Raw genomic sequence first — 17262 nt, 5'->3', positions numbered from 1 at the left:
ACTTAGTTGTGCATTCATTGGTGCTTCTTGTATGTTCCCTGACTCAGGATTTAACCTGCAACCTTGGCGTACCAGGATGATGCTCTAACCAACGGAGCTACCTGGCCAGGGCCAGTCATTTTGTACAATACAATTTTGAGGTCATATAACAGTCAAATGCTTTGTTTGCTATCTGAAGTCAAACAAGGGAGCAAGGATATGTATACTTTTTATAAACCCTGCCCTAATGTGCAAACATCACTATCGTTGGCCAATTGGGCTAGTACTAATCACAGGAACATACCAGGAAGTTGGGGAATGCTGTTCCTATCTAGAAAGCTGCTTCCCAGTAATAACACTAAGTGGAAAAGATGCACACATTTAACAATTATAAAGTTTCATTATTTTCTTTGGTATAAATCCTATGTACACATTTACATAGCACAGAATACCATTTTAGGTACTAGTGACAGGGACATATCCATTATTTTACAAAGTGAATATCAACTTTATGTTTAGAGAGAAGAGGGAGGAAAGAGAGAGGGAGAGAGAGAGAGAGAGAGAGAGAGAGAGACGCAGATGTGAAAAACATTGATCAGTTGCCTCCCATATGCTCCCTAACCAGGGATCAAACCCACAACCTAGGTATGTGCCCCTGACCAGGCATCAAACCGGCAACCTTTTTGGTGTGTGGGATAGTGCTCCAACCAACTGAACCACCTGGCTACGGCTCAACTTATTTTTAAACAGCTTGTTTAGGTGTAATTCAATTACCCTATTGCTCACCAAGTTAAAGTGCACAAATGCTTTTTCAATATATTCATACAGATGTGAGCCATGACCAAAACTGATTTGTAGCAATTTAGTTATCCTATTTTGAAAACTCCATGCCCATTAGTAGTCAATGCCAATTCCGCCTTTCTCCCCCATCCCTACGCAACTACTAATCTATTTTTTATATCTAAAGATATGTCTGTTTTGACTATTTCATATAAAAGAATATACACAATATGTGGTATTTGTGACTGGCTTTTTACACTTCACATAATGTTTTCAAGGTATATCTGTGTTGTAGCATGTATCAATAATCCCTTGGTGTTATTGTCATTGTATGGATTTACTAGATTTCTCTTATGCATTTATCAGTTGATACATATTTGAATTGTTTCCATTTTGGGGCTACTGTGAATAATGTTTCTATAAACATGTGTGTATAATTTTTGTTTGGATGTATTTTTCCATTTAAATTAGTATATCCCTGGACTTGATGGGTCATAGGGTAACTCTATGTTTAATATTTTGAGGAACTGCCAAATTATTTTACAAAGTGGCTACAACATTATACATTCTTATTAACAATATATGAGGGTTCTAACTTCACATTTCTGCCAACACTTGTTATTATTATTAATTTTGGTTTTAGTCATCTCAGCATGTATGAAGTAGTATTTTATTTTGGTTTTTATTTGCATTTACCTAGTGACTAATGATGTTACCCATATATTTTCATGAGATAATTGGTGATTTCTAGTATATAATCTTTGGGAAATTTTATTCAGAACCTTTATTCATATAAAATTTGGTTGTTTCCTTTTTTTGTGACTGAGTTGTAAGGATTCTTTATATATTCTGGGTACATGACTCTTATCAGATAGATTTGCAAATATTTTTTCCAGTCTGCTTTTCCCTTGTACTTTTGATGTTAAAAAGAAAAAGGAAAGAAAAAAAAAACATTGCCTAACACAAAGTCACAAGAATGCTGTATTTTTCTAAGAGTTTAAATATTTTAGTTCTTACACTCAGGTCTATAATCAATTTTACATTATTTGTGGTGTGTGGTGTGTGTGTGTGTGTGTGTGTGTGTGGTGTGTGTGTGTGTGTGTGGTGCGTGTGGTGTGAGGAAGGGATGCAAATTCATTCTTGTGTATGTGGATATAGAGTTGTCTCAGGGTTCAGTATCATTTTTGAAAATAAAGTCCTCTCTGAATTGAATTGTCTTGACACTCTTGTGGAAATACAATTTGTCACAAATGATGAGATTTATGGATTGATTTTTCTCTTTTTCTTTTGCTTATGAATGTTAAAGTGTTCCAGCACCACTTGTTGAAAAGACTGTTATTTCCCCATTGTATTGACTTTGCTACCTTGTCAAAAGTTAATTTATTGTATTTGAGTGATTTTACTTTGGGACTTTCTTCTGTTTCATTACTTTTTCTTCGATACAATTCAGTCTTGATTACTGTTAATTTAAATTTTCTTGAAATAGGGTAGTATGAGTAACCTCCTTTACATAAAAACATAACAGGAACACAAGCAGTATAGAGTACCGAGGTAATTGCATAAGTATGCTTTTAGCTGCTAGGGAGGAACTGTGTTCTTCAGGCTTAAAAGATGGTGCAAATCAGCTCAACAAGCAGGAGATGGCATTGAAGATTGGGCCAAAATTTCAAGTAGTAATAACTGCAGTTGTTTACCCAGCTGGATTCTCTTTTCATATGACTTTGGAAAACCACATTGAAGTGGTTTGCATGAAGCTTATAGGTTGGTAAAGTTTTCAACGTTCAAGGATCTTTGTATTTTTATATTTTAACTTTCTTTTGGAAGCAATAATAAACATAATGATAATACTGCTATTTTGCATTGTTTGTGGTGGTGGTATTTAGTTTACAGAATTCTTTTATATTTATTTACTAGAGGCCTGATGTACGAAATTCATGCAAGGGGCTCAGCCCCTGCCACTGCGGAGGCTGCCTCTGCATTGGCCCCTGCCCACCGTGGCAGCTGGGGGCATCTGCCTCAGACCGTGCCGCCAAGGTTTCTTCCAGAAGGACATCCAGCCTAATTAGAATATTATGCTTTCATTATTATAGACGAATTCGTGCACAGGTGGGGTCCGGCCAGCCCACCCTAATTGGAGCCCATTGGGCGGGACTGGCTGTGGGGTCTAATGCTGGAAGCTATAGCTTTCCCCCAGTTGTATTTAATTATACTTGAAGGATGACCAAAAGAAAACCCACAACAGAGATGTTTTGTATTTCACGTGCCATGAGATGAAGTTGTTTATGTGTTGTTTGCAAACGTATATCAAGATGAATGATGGCCCTTTAATGATTTTTGAGTTCTTCCCGGGGCTCTACTCTCAGTTTCTCAATATGATCTTCATGTCTGTTTAAAAGTTTTTTTCTGTTTTTGAATGTGCCTACCCTTCATTGTTGCTCCTGACAGCCTGCGGGTCCTCTTTGCCACCCCTTTTAAAGAGAGATTGAAAGCTCACCTAATCTGCAATGCACTGCAATTCCACAAAATCCCCACCCAGCCTCTCTACATTCCTCAGCAAAGGGCTGCCATCCCATTAATGCTTAGGTCACCTTTTTGGCTAACTTGGAAGGTCTCCTTGGGCTTCAGGCCGTGGAGGGAGAATTCCACACCTTGGCTGCAGAATTAGCAGAGCCCTCTGGAGGCTCTGGTCAGGGACAGAAGGGACTGATAATTATTTTCTTGTGCTTTCACTAAATGTACATGCACCAGGGAGCCAGACAGTGATTTAGAGGTGTTGGGGGCCAATCGGGGGCCAGGCAGGCCAAGAGGGGAGGCTGATCGGGGCCCAGATCAGGCTGGTCTGCTGCCGTGGTGTGCGTTAGAGCTACCTGTCATTCTGGTCACTGGGCTTTAATATATATAGATTGCATCCAATTGCAACTTTAAATGTTTGCAGGATAGGACCTCTTTTCCCTATTTTAGGATAAAAAAGCAAATACTGCACTATTTACCAAAGACAGTTGTAGAAATGCGCACCTTTAGTGGTCCAGAGTGTCCCAGAAAATCAAGCTCTAGCCAATTTAGTAGGAGATGACTTATTAGCAACACAGTAGTTTGCCTAAGAGTCAAATGAAAGAAGAACCTGTTAAGAAATCAAAACAGGTGGGTATAAACAACAAGTGGGTGGAAGTGGGGAGTGTTGTATATGGCAACATAATTAGAGCTAATGAGATGAAATTAGGGCAATTATAAAGGAAGTTAAAGTTAACAAAGTTGTGGACTTAGGAGCAATTAGTAATAGAGTTATCTTTTCTGTTGAGTGTTGGGAAAAACATGTTTTAATGTGTCAGAATGATTGGTTTATGGGGCTAACTTTCAATAGCTGGTTTAGAGACTATTCTAGAAAAATGTTAAAATTCAGAAGTGTAGCCAGCTGCAAAACATTACATATGAACACATATAGCCTAATTTCAATGAATTTTTAATATTGCTTTTAGATGTTTTGTTTTCCCCTTTATTTTGTCCCTTAAAATTTTGTAGTAATAGTAAAACTTTATATTATACACATAATTAACATTTTCCTTCTCTGTACTGTATTTTGTAAAATGTCATGCTGATAAATTAAAATATTTTCTTAATATAATCTACAGCCCTAGTTGGTTTGGCTCAATGGATATAGCGTTGGCCTGGGGACGGAAGGGTCCCAGGTTTGATTCCAGGCAAGGGCACATGCCCAGGTTGAGGGCTCAATCCCCAGTAGGGGGCGTGCCGGAGGCAGCCAATCAATGATTCTCTCCCATCATTGATGTTTCTATTTCTCTCTCTCCCTTCCTTTCTGAAATCAATAAAAATATATTTAAAAAATATGATCTATACACTATTAAAAGATAGCAATAGGAATTATGTGAACTCCACAAGCTGGCTCTTCAGTGTTACTCTAACAATTGAATATAGTTTTCGAGTTTCAATGGTAGTTTGTTTCCAGTATCAACTCAATTTCATGCAAATTTCAAATTACAAATAATTACATTTTGATCAATTATGAAAAATGTTTCTTTTCTATTAGAATATTCAATAGTATTTTCCTAAGTAATATGCAGGGCAAAACCTCCACCAAAGGCAATATGATGTAGTTGATGATTTTCACACAGACATGGGTAGGGTCTATTAAAAACCTAGAGTAGCTTTTTAAAGGTACATTTGTCTCTCATGCACAGTACCAAGTCTTGGAATAAGAATAAAGTTGGAAAAACTCAAGTATAGTACAAATGTTATAAATGCATGGACAAATAAATGTATATAAAACTTATATTTTTTTCTTTTTCATTTTCCACACATAATCTCTCTTGTTAACAAGGGAGAAGAACAAGACTGAGAATGTTGATGATTTAATAATAATTCTTTCTGCTAGGAATATAGTTCAGAATCTCTCTAAATGTAAGTAAGGTCAGTAGCTTTATGTCTGTATGTGACATATCACTCATCTTTTTGCACAATGCTTATTTGAGATGAGAGTGCAAGGCTGAAATATGCCTCATCAGGGCTGCCTATAAGGATGCTACAGGCTCAACAGGTACAGAGACATGGGCAGGCTTAAAGGAATATTACCCTTTATTTGACTGACAGTGATTTGTGCAAAAGTGAGAAGGAGGAAAACAATAGTTGAAGAGTGAAAAATGAAGGCAATAGATTATCTGCTAGGAATGTGGTATTCTTATGGGGAGGGTATTCTGTGTTGTCCAAGAAATTGCTGGTGAGTGAGCAGAGAACCTAGAGATCTGAAATTAAATGGGGTCTGGGTAGTCAGTTGCTAATCCTATTGACCCTTGTTAGATTCTGAACAGTCATTTCACATGAGCCCCAAGGACACAAGCTATTGTCTGCACATCTAGGAAAATAGCAATGCTATCCTTTGAGTGAAACACCAGATTACTCCCTCTCTCTGATCTTTGGCTTCCTGTCATTAGACTAGTATCTGTAATGTTACTCCTCACCCTTCCCCCCAAATTTCCAGGAGCATGTGAAGCAATAATCTGAATTTTCTATGGCAGGCTCATTGAGTGATAGGAGCAAGTATTTATTATATAGGATGTGTTAGTGTTGTGTGTTTTTTATATCTGTTCACATTTCTTTATCTTAATCATAGTTCTGCTCTTTTTTCTTGGGGTGTGAGGAGCCAGGTGATGGAGGAGGAGGATGCCATTCTCTGGATCCCAGGGATTACTGGAGCAGCATAACAGCCGTGGGGCTTCCTCATGTTCTGAGTTAGGGACTGTAGGAGTTCATCCTACGGAGCCTACAGGGACTCATTTGAGGGTTTTGGAGATTTGTTGGAAAGCTCTCAGTGGCTCTGTTTGTTTACAGAAGCCAAATCAGACAGCAGCAGCTGTCAACAAAACCTCAGAGAGAAAGCACTGATGATTCTCTCTGACAGCTTCTCAGCGACAGCCTCGGGCAGCCGGGCCGTGGCTCTGCTGCTTCTCCAAGTGTGTCTGCGGTCTTCTGAGAGTGACTGGGGACAGTGGTAAATTCCACTGCCAAGTGAGGCACAACAAAGCTTCCACACACCAGCTACCCGCGTCTCACAGGTGAAGTCCCCCTTGTGATTGCCATGGTAGGTGAGGACGTGGTTATCCTACTATGAGGAGTTCAATTCAGGAATGCCAAGTGCCTGGGGGATAGGGCCCATATATGTTCAGAGAAAGGGGAGGTGGCAGGGCTGGTAAACTGAGTCAGGTAGGTTTTTTGTTGTTGTTGTTAATCTTCACTCAAGGATATTTTTCCATTGAGTTTTAGGGAGAATGAAAGAGAGAGGGAAAGACAGAGAGAAACATTGTTACAGAAGACTGGAGAGGAACCAAGCAATGCTTTTAGCAGTGGTTCTCAACCTTCCTAATGCCGCGATCCTTTAACACAGTTCCTCATGTTGTGGTGACCCCCCAACCATAAAATTATTTTCGTTGCTACTTCATAACTGTAATTTTACTACTGTTATGAATCATAATGTAAATATCTGATATGCAGGATGTATTTTCATTGTTACAAATTGAACATAATTAAAACATGGTGATTAATCACAAAAACAATATGTAATTATATATTGTGAAATATTTATTTCTAATTACAAATATGTGTTTTCTGATGGTCTTAGGTGATCCCTGTGAAAGGGTTGTTCGACCCCCAAAGGGATCGCAACCCCCAGGTTAAGAACCACTGGCTTAGAGATATGGAGTTGCACTTTATTATTATTATTATTACATGTGGGCCAAGAGAAAACTGTATTTCAAATTCTGGGCCCAACATGGAGGAAGTTTCCCTATTTATATCTTTTTACCTTCTTTGTCTCCCAAATATGTTTTTTTTTTCCAATCCCCTTTGCAAGTTCTTAAAGAGCCCTATGTGCTGGGGCTTTGAGACCTCAACCAAAGGCTTGGCCTGGCGCCAGCACTGATAACTTCATCTGGAAAAAGTTTATGGCCTCTTGGAATGGTAGTAGTCTTATTTTCCTTATTATTTAAGCCAGCAAGTATTTACAGAAGCCAAAATAGCAGGGTTAAAATTTCAAACAGCAGTTTTTATATAAGATGGATGCTTCAACATGAATGTGAGAGGAACACATTGATTGGTTGCCTCCTACACAAGCTCTTACCAGGGCCCAGGCTGGGGAGGAGCCTGCAACCAAGGTACGTGCCCTTGATCAGAATCGAACCCAGGACCTTTTGATCTGCAGGCTGATGCTCTAGCCCAGGGGTGGGCAAACTTTTTGACTTGAGGGGCACAATGGGTTCTTAAACTGGACCGGAGGGCCAGAACAAAAGCATGGATGGAGTGTTTGTGTGAACTAATATAAATTCAAAGTAAATATCATTACATAAAAGGGTACGGTCTTTTTTTTTTTTTAGTTTTATTCATTTCAAACGGGCCGGATCCGGCCCGCGGGCCGTAGTTTGCCCACGGCTGCTCTAGCCACTGAACCAAGCAGCTAGAGCAGGTAAGTTGTTTTTTTTTTAATTGCTCTCAGAGAAGCTTGTCAGTCATCTGCACTAAAAATCAGCTGAGAATTAGAAGTGGCTCATGATCAGAAATAGCAAATTAGCCAATAGCAAAAGAGGCCACTTAGACTTTGAAAGGGACACAAAAGTCACTCTTAAAACAGAAGAGGAAGTTGTCAAAGGAAATCACAAATTGCTCAATCTGAAAAACCAAACATCAATTTATTTGAACTTCTAGTAAGAGGAATTGAGAAACTCCATGCAAATAAATAAATAAATAAATAAGTAATGCAGGTGCCCCTTTTATAAAATGAAGTGCATGGACTTTTGGAATATGAGGAGGGTAAAATTTAGTCACAATTATTTAAAAAGGATTCTGGTTAATATACTAATCAAAAAAGCTAATTGGGTAAATGTGAAAGTCTGTCCAAAGGGACTTGTGGATTGTGGGGATTCTGTTTTCAGGTTTGAAGATTTTAATATGCAGATGGTTCACATCCTGCAAGAGAGTTATTTATAGTTCTCTCTATATGTTGGCAAAGTGACTACTTAGCCACTATATTTTAATTCTCAAAGCTGATTAAATATCTACAGCCTGAAGGGTTGATGATGCCTGCATGTTCACCAACCTTCTAGTTAACCTGAGCCAAATCTTGCTTATAATAATAAGTAAAGAAGATGAGTTTTATCTTGAGTAAACCTTAAGTCCAGTTTGCCCTGTAAAAACTAATTAATAAATATACTTGATTCAACTGTGTGAGATCACGAATAAAGCAAAAAGAGCTCTTGTAGGGTTTTGAAGGGTTCAGAGGTATAGGTGTGTTTTGATTTGTTTGTTTTGAGTTGTCACAATACCTGAATTGCTTTTGGCATTTAGTGGGAAGCACTTAGATATGCAAGCATCCTAGGTGTTTCGGAGAGCTCTACACAATTAATTTTCCCACCTCAAATGCCCCTAATTCTTCCACTGAGAAATATGAGGGGATTTATGAAATCTTCAGGAACAAAATAGTGCCTGAAAAGCTTCATTTGATTGGATTATAATAGATTATTAGGAGCCAAAGATCAGGTCAAGAAATTATTGGACCCAGAAAAATAAGATATCTTCTTTGGGACTTCAGGGTTTCAGGCTAACGGATAAGAAAGGAGCATTTAATGAACATTGACTTACAGATATTGGTTGACTTTTCCACATTGAACAGTTCAATTTGTTTAACATTCTGATGAGAAAGGGAAGATTGCCTTCCTTTACAGACAAAAACCTGAAGCTGGGAAAGAGAATAACTTGCCCAAAGGCACAGAGCTAACGAGTAGCATCTCTCAGGAGGTTGGGAAGGCAAGACCTAGGGGCAAACTTCTAGGAACCTCCCCATCCCTTTTTATTTATTTTATTTTTTAATTGAATCTATTGGGGTGATATTGGTTCACCAAACCAAATAAATGTCAAGTGTACAACTCAACAACATACTGCAATTCTAAGTGAATTTCATTTAAGAGGTAAACGGGGAGTCCTGGAGCTAAGAATTTATCAATGACCTTTTCTTTTTTTTTTTTTTTTTTCTATGTGAACTAGCTTTGAAGTAGAGTTGTTCTTCCAAGGGGAATGTTATAAAAGCATTTTGTATGAACATTTATATTCCTGCCAGGAAACCTTGTTATTGTTAAATTATTCTTTGTGATTCTGTTTTCATGATAAACCAAGAGCTTTTGTCTTTCTCCTTTTCTGTTAATTCATTCAAGTTGGTCTACACTTTATACTAAGAGAAAGGTACAGTATTTATGACAATTCTATAGACATAGTTACAGAAGAATTAGAAATGATTAGCTCCATAGCCATCTGAAAATGTACCATTAAGTAGTAAGAACTAATTCCGAAAGCTAGAGACTCCTATGAACAGCCCATTACTGTAATTGGCTTTTGTGCAATGAATGAAGTATGTTCCTCACGGCTTTGTGGGGAAATTAAATAAATTGAATATAAACTAGATTACTGTTCCTTAAAGTACTTTTAAGTACTTTGTGTAGTCTAGTACTTCAGAGATATTTGCCAACATTATGGTCTCCCCACATGCATCATTCATTTGTTGGTTTTCTTATTAGAATATAGTAAACAGATCATTGAAGATCATCAGAGAGCACTAATTTAAGTATGCACATTATTAGATTCAATTTTACACTAAATAAAACATTGCATTCATTTTTTAAAAAATCAGGATGAATGTAAGCCAGTAATTTGTATTGATATAAAGTTTAGAATGATTCTCCAATCTTATAGTTTTAATGTACAGTTCTATCTTCAGCATATATATCTTTAATATATGTTTGCATATATTAAACATATATGTATTAATCCCTTCCCATACAAATTTCATATATGTACAGTGTTTTGTTTTGTTTGGGGGAAGGAGGCGAGGTTACTAATATACACAGAGACTGACTCTGTCTGCCAGCAATTTATTTAGCACAGCTTAGCTGTGGGAATTATAATAATTTCACAAGCCAATAGCATACAGAATAATGTTTCTTAATAAGCTAACAAATAAATAACATACTGCACAGCAATGATAGAGAAATTATAATATTGTTCCGGGCAAGGGGAGATAAAGGGAAAAGTCCAAATTTAACTGAGGCGTACCTTTTTATATGAATTTGGTAACTTGGAGAGATAGCTTAAACAGCTGTAAGCAGACTTCCAACTGCTAGCACAAATAAAAGTCCCCTGTTGCTAGAGTACACGGCTAGGGAATGAAGGCATGGATATTGGTTATGGGGCTGGGCTGCTCTGAGGGTTATCACTGCAGGGAATTGCACAATGTAGCACCCCTGCCCACCAAAAAGTCATCTTGGCCAAAGCAGAAGCAAGTGTCTCCAATCTTCAGAGAGCTGTTCAGGTTGGCAAAGTGTGCCTTGCCCAGATGGAAACTCTCTAGTAGTCCTCACAAACTTGCAGTATTTATAGTCTAAATGTCCTTGTCAGTGCAGGCAGCTAGGAGTTAACAAAAGAGAAGGGAGCTAGACTCCCTGAGCCTGATTGAGTTTGGAATTTATACTCCCCCATCTCCCTATAGAAAGGAAGAATGGCTTTAAATCTCCCCAGGGGACCACTGGTTCATTCCCACAGATTGCTGGGTAGGGCGGTGATACAGGGATACAGGGGTACAGGGCAGGGTGTGTGTGGGGAGAACCAGTAAAGTGGAAATTCCTCTGCTGGAGCATGTGCAGTAGGAGCCAAGATGGTGACCATAAAGGAGAAAACAAGACTGGATTGAATAGGGGGAGGACCCAACACAAGCCTGCAAAGACCAGGAAAGAGATTGGTTAGTTTGAAAGAAAGCTTATCCCTTCCACATCCAGGTATATAATCAAAGGTTAACAAAGACCCCTCTTGGTAGCACTGCTTGCCTATTCACATGTGTGCTCTCTGTGTAGCAGCTCTGTGAAACAGTGCTAAGCCACCTGGTCATGGATGAGAAGCTGGGCCTGTGGGGATAGTCCTATGTGTTTGCTCCAGCTCCATTGCTGGTTTGGTAGTAATGAACTCTTTTAGCCTTTTCTTTTGTCTGCAAAGCTCTTTATTTCACCTTCAATTTTAAATGATAGCCTTGCTGAATAGAGTAGTCTTGGATTCAGTCCTTTGGTTTTCATTACTTTGTGTACTTCATGCCATTCCTTTCTTGCCTGAATTATCTCTATTGAGAAGTCAGCTGACAGTCTAATGGGAGCTGCCTTGTAAGTAAGTTTCTGTTTCTCTCTTGCAGCCTTTGCATTCTTTGTCTTTAAAGTTTGCTGTTTTAATTAATATGTGCCTAGGTGTGGATCATTTGGGATTACTCTTGATTGGTACTCTGTGTTTTCTGAATTTGAGTGACATTTTCCTTCACCAGGTTAGGGAAATTTTCTGCCATTATTTCTTCAAATATGTTTTCTATTCCTTTCTCAGATTCTGCTTCTTCTGGTATCCCTATAATGCCAATGTTGTTAGAAAAAGCTTCCTTAGACTCTCCTCCTGCTTTTTAATTTTTTTTTTTCATTTGCAGTCTCTGAATGAGTCTTTTTTTCTACCTTGTCTTCTAATTCTCTAATTCTATCTTTAGCTTCTTCTAGTCTACCATTGAATCTTTCCAGGGTATTCTTTATTTCATCTATGTCATTCCTCATTTCCAATTGATTCTTATGTATTGTTTCAAGCTCTCTTTTCATATGTAGATGTAGAATGCAAATGAAAACTCCTGAGCTCTGGGTTAAAAACAAAAACAAAAGGAAACAAAACTGCAGCTTTCTCTCTGACTGGCTCAGGTCTGCCAACTCCAGACTCCGCTGTGGCCATCAGCTCTACCGCCTTTCACAGCTGGATGTTATGTGAATTGTGGGTCTAGGCCAGTGGTTCTCAACCTTGGCTGCACATTAGAATCACCTGGCAATCTTTTTAAAATCCTGATTTCTGGGCCTCATCCTCCAGAAATTCTGTCTCTTTGTTATGGGGTGGAGCCACAACATTAGTAACAAAGAAACAGAATTTCCGGAGGATGAGTCCCGGAAATCAGGATTTTAAAAAGATTTTCAGGTGATTCTAATGTGCAGCCAAGGTTGAGAACCACTGGTCTAGGCTTTGGTGCTCTGGGCTGTGGAGCCCAGACTGGGTTCCAGGACTCCATCTTCTGAGAGACTAGACCCTCCCTTAGCACTCCCTCCTTACTCTTGGCCTGCTTCCCCTGGCAGCTGGGTCAGCTCCTCTCCTGACCTTGCCCTTCCTACTGGTCTCCAGGTGTTCTCTGTCCTTCCTTGATTTAAGTCTCCTCCTCAGCTGGACCTCAGTTGGTAATTACAGGTGAATGCTCTCAAATTTAGTTGTATTTCCAGTCTGGCCCCAGGACAAGAAGCACAACAGGAATACCTATTTGGCCACCATTTTTTTCTCACCAGGATGGATTTTTAGAAGTATATCTTAGCGTTTTACAAGCTGTGGTTTGTGTCACTGACGTCAAACAAGGAGCTTTGGAGAAATAAAAACTTCCAAGCCCCAGTTCAGACCTGCTGTTGCAGAATCTGCACTTTAACAAGAAATACAGTGATTTGTATTAAAGTTTGAATAGCATTTGTCCTACAGAATCATTTATATAACTTCAATACTGATAGTTATTCCTGACATGAAATTATCAATTACATTTTAATTTTTCCCAGACTTCTATTGTATTTTAATTTTCATTTACTTGATTGCTTGTAGATTGAACATTTATTATGTTCATTAACTGTTGATATTGCTTCCTGAATTGAACATTCACACAATTTTCTCTATTTTTTGTGCATTTTTCTTTATGACATATAAACAATTATTTTCTTCAATCTGGTTGCTTTTATGTTTTTTTTTTGTTTATTTTGGAATAATTTAAAATATTGATACAATTAATTTATCAGTCTTTACTTTCTGGCTTCTGTATTTTCTCAATTCCGATGGTCCTTTCTACCCAAATACTTTTGCTTAATTTTTCAAAAATATATTCTTATTGATTTCAGAGGAAAGAAGAGGGAGAGAGAGATAAAAACTTTAGTGATGAGAGAGAATCATTGATCAGCAGCATCCTGCACACCCCACACTGGGGATTGAGCCTGCAACCCAGGCATGTGCCCTGACCAAGAATCAAACTGTGACCTTCTGGTTCATAGGTTGATGGTCAACCACTGAGCCATGCTGGCTGGGCTGCTTAATTTTTTACATAGATATTTTTAATATTTCTGAAAATTAGTTTTTATTTTTTTAATTATTTCATTTTATTTTTTCCAAATGTTTAGCCAATTGTCACCAACCATTTATTAATAAATCTCTTCATTTCTGCATTGAAAAGTCTTCGGTGTTATATACTGAATCTACATATATAAAAGGTCTATTTTCATACTCTGCATTTTATTTCATTGATCAATTGCTTGTATTGATAATGGTTGCATAGTAAAATTTGTTTTTATTTCCATGGTTGCATAGTAAATTTTAATATATGGTATGGAAATTTCTTTCTCATTGTATATGTCTCAATTTTTTTCTTAACCAAATTAAACATAATTTTCTTTCAGGTAGAGTTTATAATTACTTTGTCTAGTTTCATAATAGAGTCCTTTGGGGGATGGATTCACAGTTAATGTAACAATAAATTTAAAGAGAATGGATTACAGTCCTTTTTCTATATGTAAATATAACACTTTTAATTATAGAATATTATATCATGCATACTTTTGGAATCAGCGCATAAATCCATTTTATGTATTATAAATGCAAATCCATTTCATGCACTAAAATACAAAATGATAAATATAAAAGTATAAACAAATAAAATCACCATACAATTCTCATTTAAATATTAACTTTGTTAAAAATCTGCTCTATTTTCTTTGAGTTTCATTTTTTTAAGGATGTTTATAATTTTATATATTTATGCAGGATACATTTTTAAATTTTTAATATATATTTTTATTGATTTCAGAGAGGAAAAGAGAGGGAGAGATAGAAACATCAATGATAAGAGAATCATTGATTGGCTGCCTCCTGCCCACCCCCTATTGAGGATCGAGCCCACAACCTGGGCATGTGCCCATGACAGGAATCAAACCTGGGACCCTGCAGTCCACAGGCTGATGCTCTATCCACGGAGTAAAACTGCCTAGGGCTTTGCAGGATAGATTTTAGAACTGGAAATGTAGATAAACAACGCCAAAAAGAATCATCTTATGCAACATAGCTCTCTGAGACTTCCACTTTTATCACTTAAATGTGTACAATATTTTAGTCTGATCTGTATATGTATATACATATATTTTTAAAAGGAGCAATAATATTGATATTAATAGCTAGAATTTATTATAAAGTATATAATACAAGTGTTAACTGCTTAACAGAATTTTTAATATTTGGCTTCACAGCAACTCTTGAAGAAAAGTAATAATCTTATTGTATTTATGAACACATACTTATTATGTATATTTATTCATAGCTTTAATAATCTATAATAAAAGGATAATTAATCCAATAAATAAAGGACATGGTTATGCTATTTCTAGAGGAAATACACAATGATAAAAATATATTATATTTCAGCTTGTCAAATGAAAACCAAGTGAAAGTTTTAGAACCTCTTGTTCTTTTTTAGAAGATAGATTTATTTATTTTAATATTTTATATAAGCATTATATTGAAGTATACGAAGGAAAAGTGCACAGAACAGAAGTTTGCAGCCTTAAATTTTCACAAAGTGAACACACACAGGTAACCAGTACCCCATTCAAGAAGCAGTACTGCGTATCCATCCTTCAATCAGTAGTCTCTCCAAGTTTTTTCCTAGTTTTCTACTATCTGATCTGTCAGTTTTTCTAATGGGATTAAAATAAATCATGAATGCAATCCTTTTGAACTTTAAATGACTATACCCACTGTGTGGCCTACCTTTTCATCTATTACTGGTGTCTTTTATGAACACATGTCGTTAAGTTTGATAGTATAATTTATCACTTTTCTTAGTAGTTTATACTTTTTGTATACTGACAAAGAAATATATACTCATTCCAAAGTAAATCCTATGTTTTCTTCTAAAAGCATTATTGTATGGTGTGAGGTTGGGATAAAGAACACTTTACCTTTCTGATAAGCATGGGCAATTGACCAAGCACCAGTTATTGAAAAGTCCAGCCTTTCTTCATTGTACTTCAGTGAGGTCTGTTTTTCTATTCTTGTCCAGTTCCATACAGTCTTTATCACTATAGATTTATAAATATCTTGATAGTAGTAGTGTAATATAAATTATTCAAATTTATTCTTTTAACTCAAGATATTATTTAGGCCACTCTAGGGCCTTGCTTTTTAATATAAATTTTAAATTTAACTGTCAATTTTGACTTTAAATAGTCTGCTGAGATTTTTATTTTAATTATGTTGAATTTATAGATCAAATGAGGAGAATTGATAACTTTAAGATATTCAGTTTTCCAACAATAAAAATGATGAATTTCTTTATTTAGGTCTTCTTAAGCTTTTCTGAATTATGTCTTATATTTTTTTATTATTGAGAAGCAGCATACCTTTATTAGATTTAATCCTAGCCTTTAATTTCTACTCGGATGCTTTTTTATAGTTCAGGGGTTATTTATCCTGCCATATAGATTACACTTTGTTGTGCTTTATCTTGACCTTGTATTCAGTGATTTTGCTATATTCTTGTATTAATTCTATTAATGTTCCTGTAGATTTTGTGGATTTATTATGATAAAATTGGTGTCTGCTGATAATGATAGTTTTCCCTTGCGTGGTCAAGATCTCCAGTGCAAACTAAAACAAGCACATTGAACAAGCATTCTATTCTAATTCATGATATCAAAGAAATCTAATAATGGGGCTTTTAAGGCTTTTTCTCAAGCTACAATATTCACTGTAGGTGGGGATATAGGTGGAAAAGGACAACCTGACGCATATAGATGAATGTGGAAAATGGTTAAGAAGCAATCTCACAGCATATCTCAGAACTTAAAAGTGCAATTGTGCAATTTCATATTTAATGCACACGGATGGCCACTGCATTAATATTGGCAATAAACACCAACGGCAATGGTTAATTTAAAAATACATTATTGTAATGCATAATAACAGTTATTAAAATGAATGTGAGTCTATAAGTCCTACATGGATGACTTTAATATATTGGCATATTTATTTTGTAACTATCAAATTTGAGATATATTTCTGTCAAAAACTAATAACATACTCTTAGAGTTCTTCTCTCTCTCTTTCTCTCTGTCTACCTGTCTGTCTTTCTGTCTGTCTCTCTCAGATACACACAGATGAACATACACAGACACAGAAACTCAGTGAAAAGGTGAGGGGTTAGCCCTTGGAAATTGGAAATGGAGGAAATTAGTGGATCACTTTTATTGTGCATCTTCTAATATTAAAATACTTTTTACTATAAATATAAAATAATTTTGAAATAAAAGTTAACACAAGGGAAGAGAATGAGTTTGGCATTCTCACATAGTACTTTCTCAGGTTTAGTCGGTAATATATCCATATTTCTAAATCTGACCCTGAGGTTCAGAAATTTAGTATCTTCATCTTTAGTTACCCAAATAAATCACAGTATCTTCCTTGGTGGCCATTTTGTTAGTCACTTTGAATTTAAACATTTTGTGTGAAAGCTCAGTGGTTTCTGAGCACCATTTAGGACTAAACAGTCTCTGTGCTCAAACTTTACTATCTGAGCCACATTACCCCATCCCATGGGGTCTACAGCACAGATAGCCATGAAATTCATTATATTGTTTTCTAGCCCCTATCAAAGGTGTCTGAAGTGTTCTGCTCTTTTGAACAGTGACTTGTGTCATAAGTTAATATTGTGAAGGGATTTTGGTTTTCCCTTTTCTTTCACCTTTTTATTTGGTGATAAGTTATTGACACTTCAGATATTAACTTCCTGGAACTCTGAACACCCTGCTCTATGCCCCAGAGAAACTCTCTCTCCTGAACCTACTGCTCCTCTAGTTTTTCCTTGGCCTCTAG

The sequence above is a fragment of the Myotis yumanensis genome, unplaced genomic scaffold (genome assembly GCF_028538775.1).
Source record: "Myotis yumanensis isolate MYYU_CA2020_CCGP unplaced genomic scaffold, mMyoYum1.0.hap1 SCAF_13, whole genome shotgun sequence".
NCBI lineage: Eukaryota > Metazoa > Chordata > Mammalia > Chiroptera > Vespertilionidae > Myotis > Myotis yumanensis.
Note: the sequence above shows the minus strand (reverse complement) of the source record.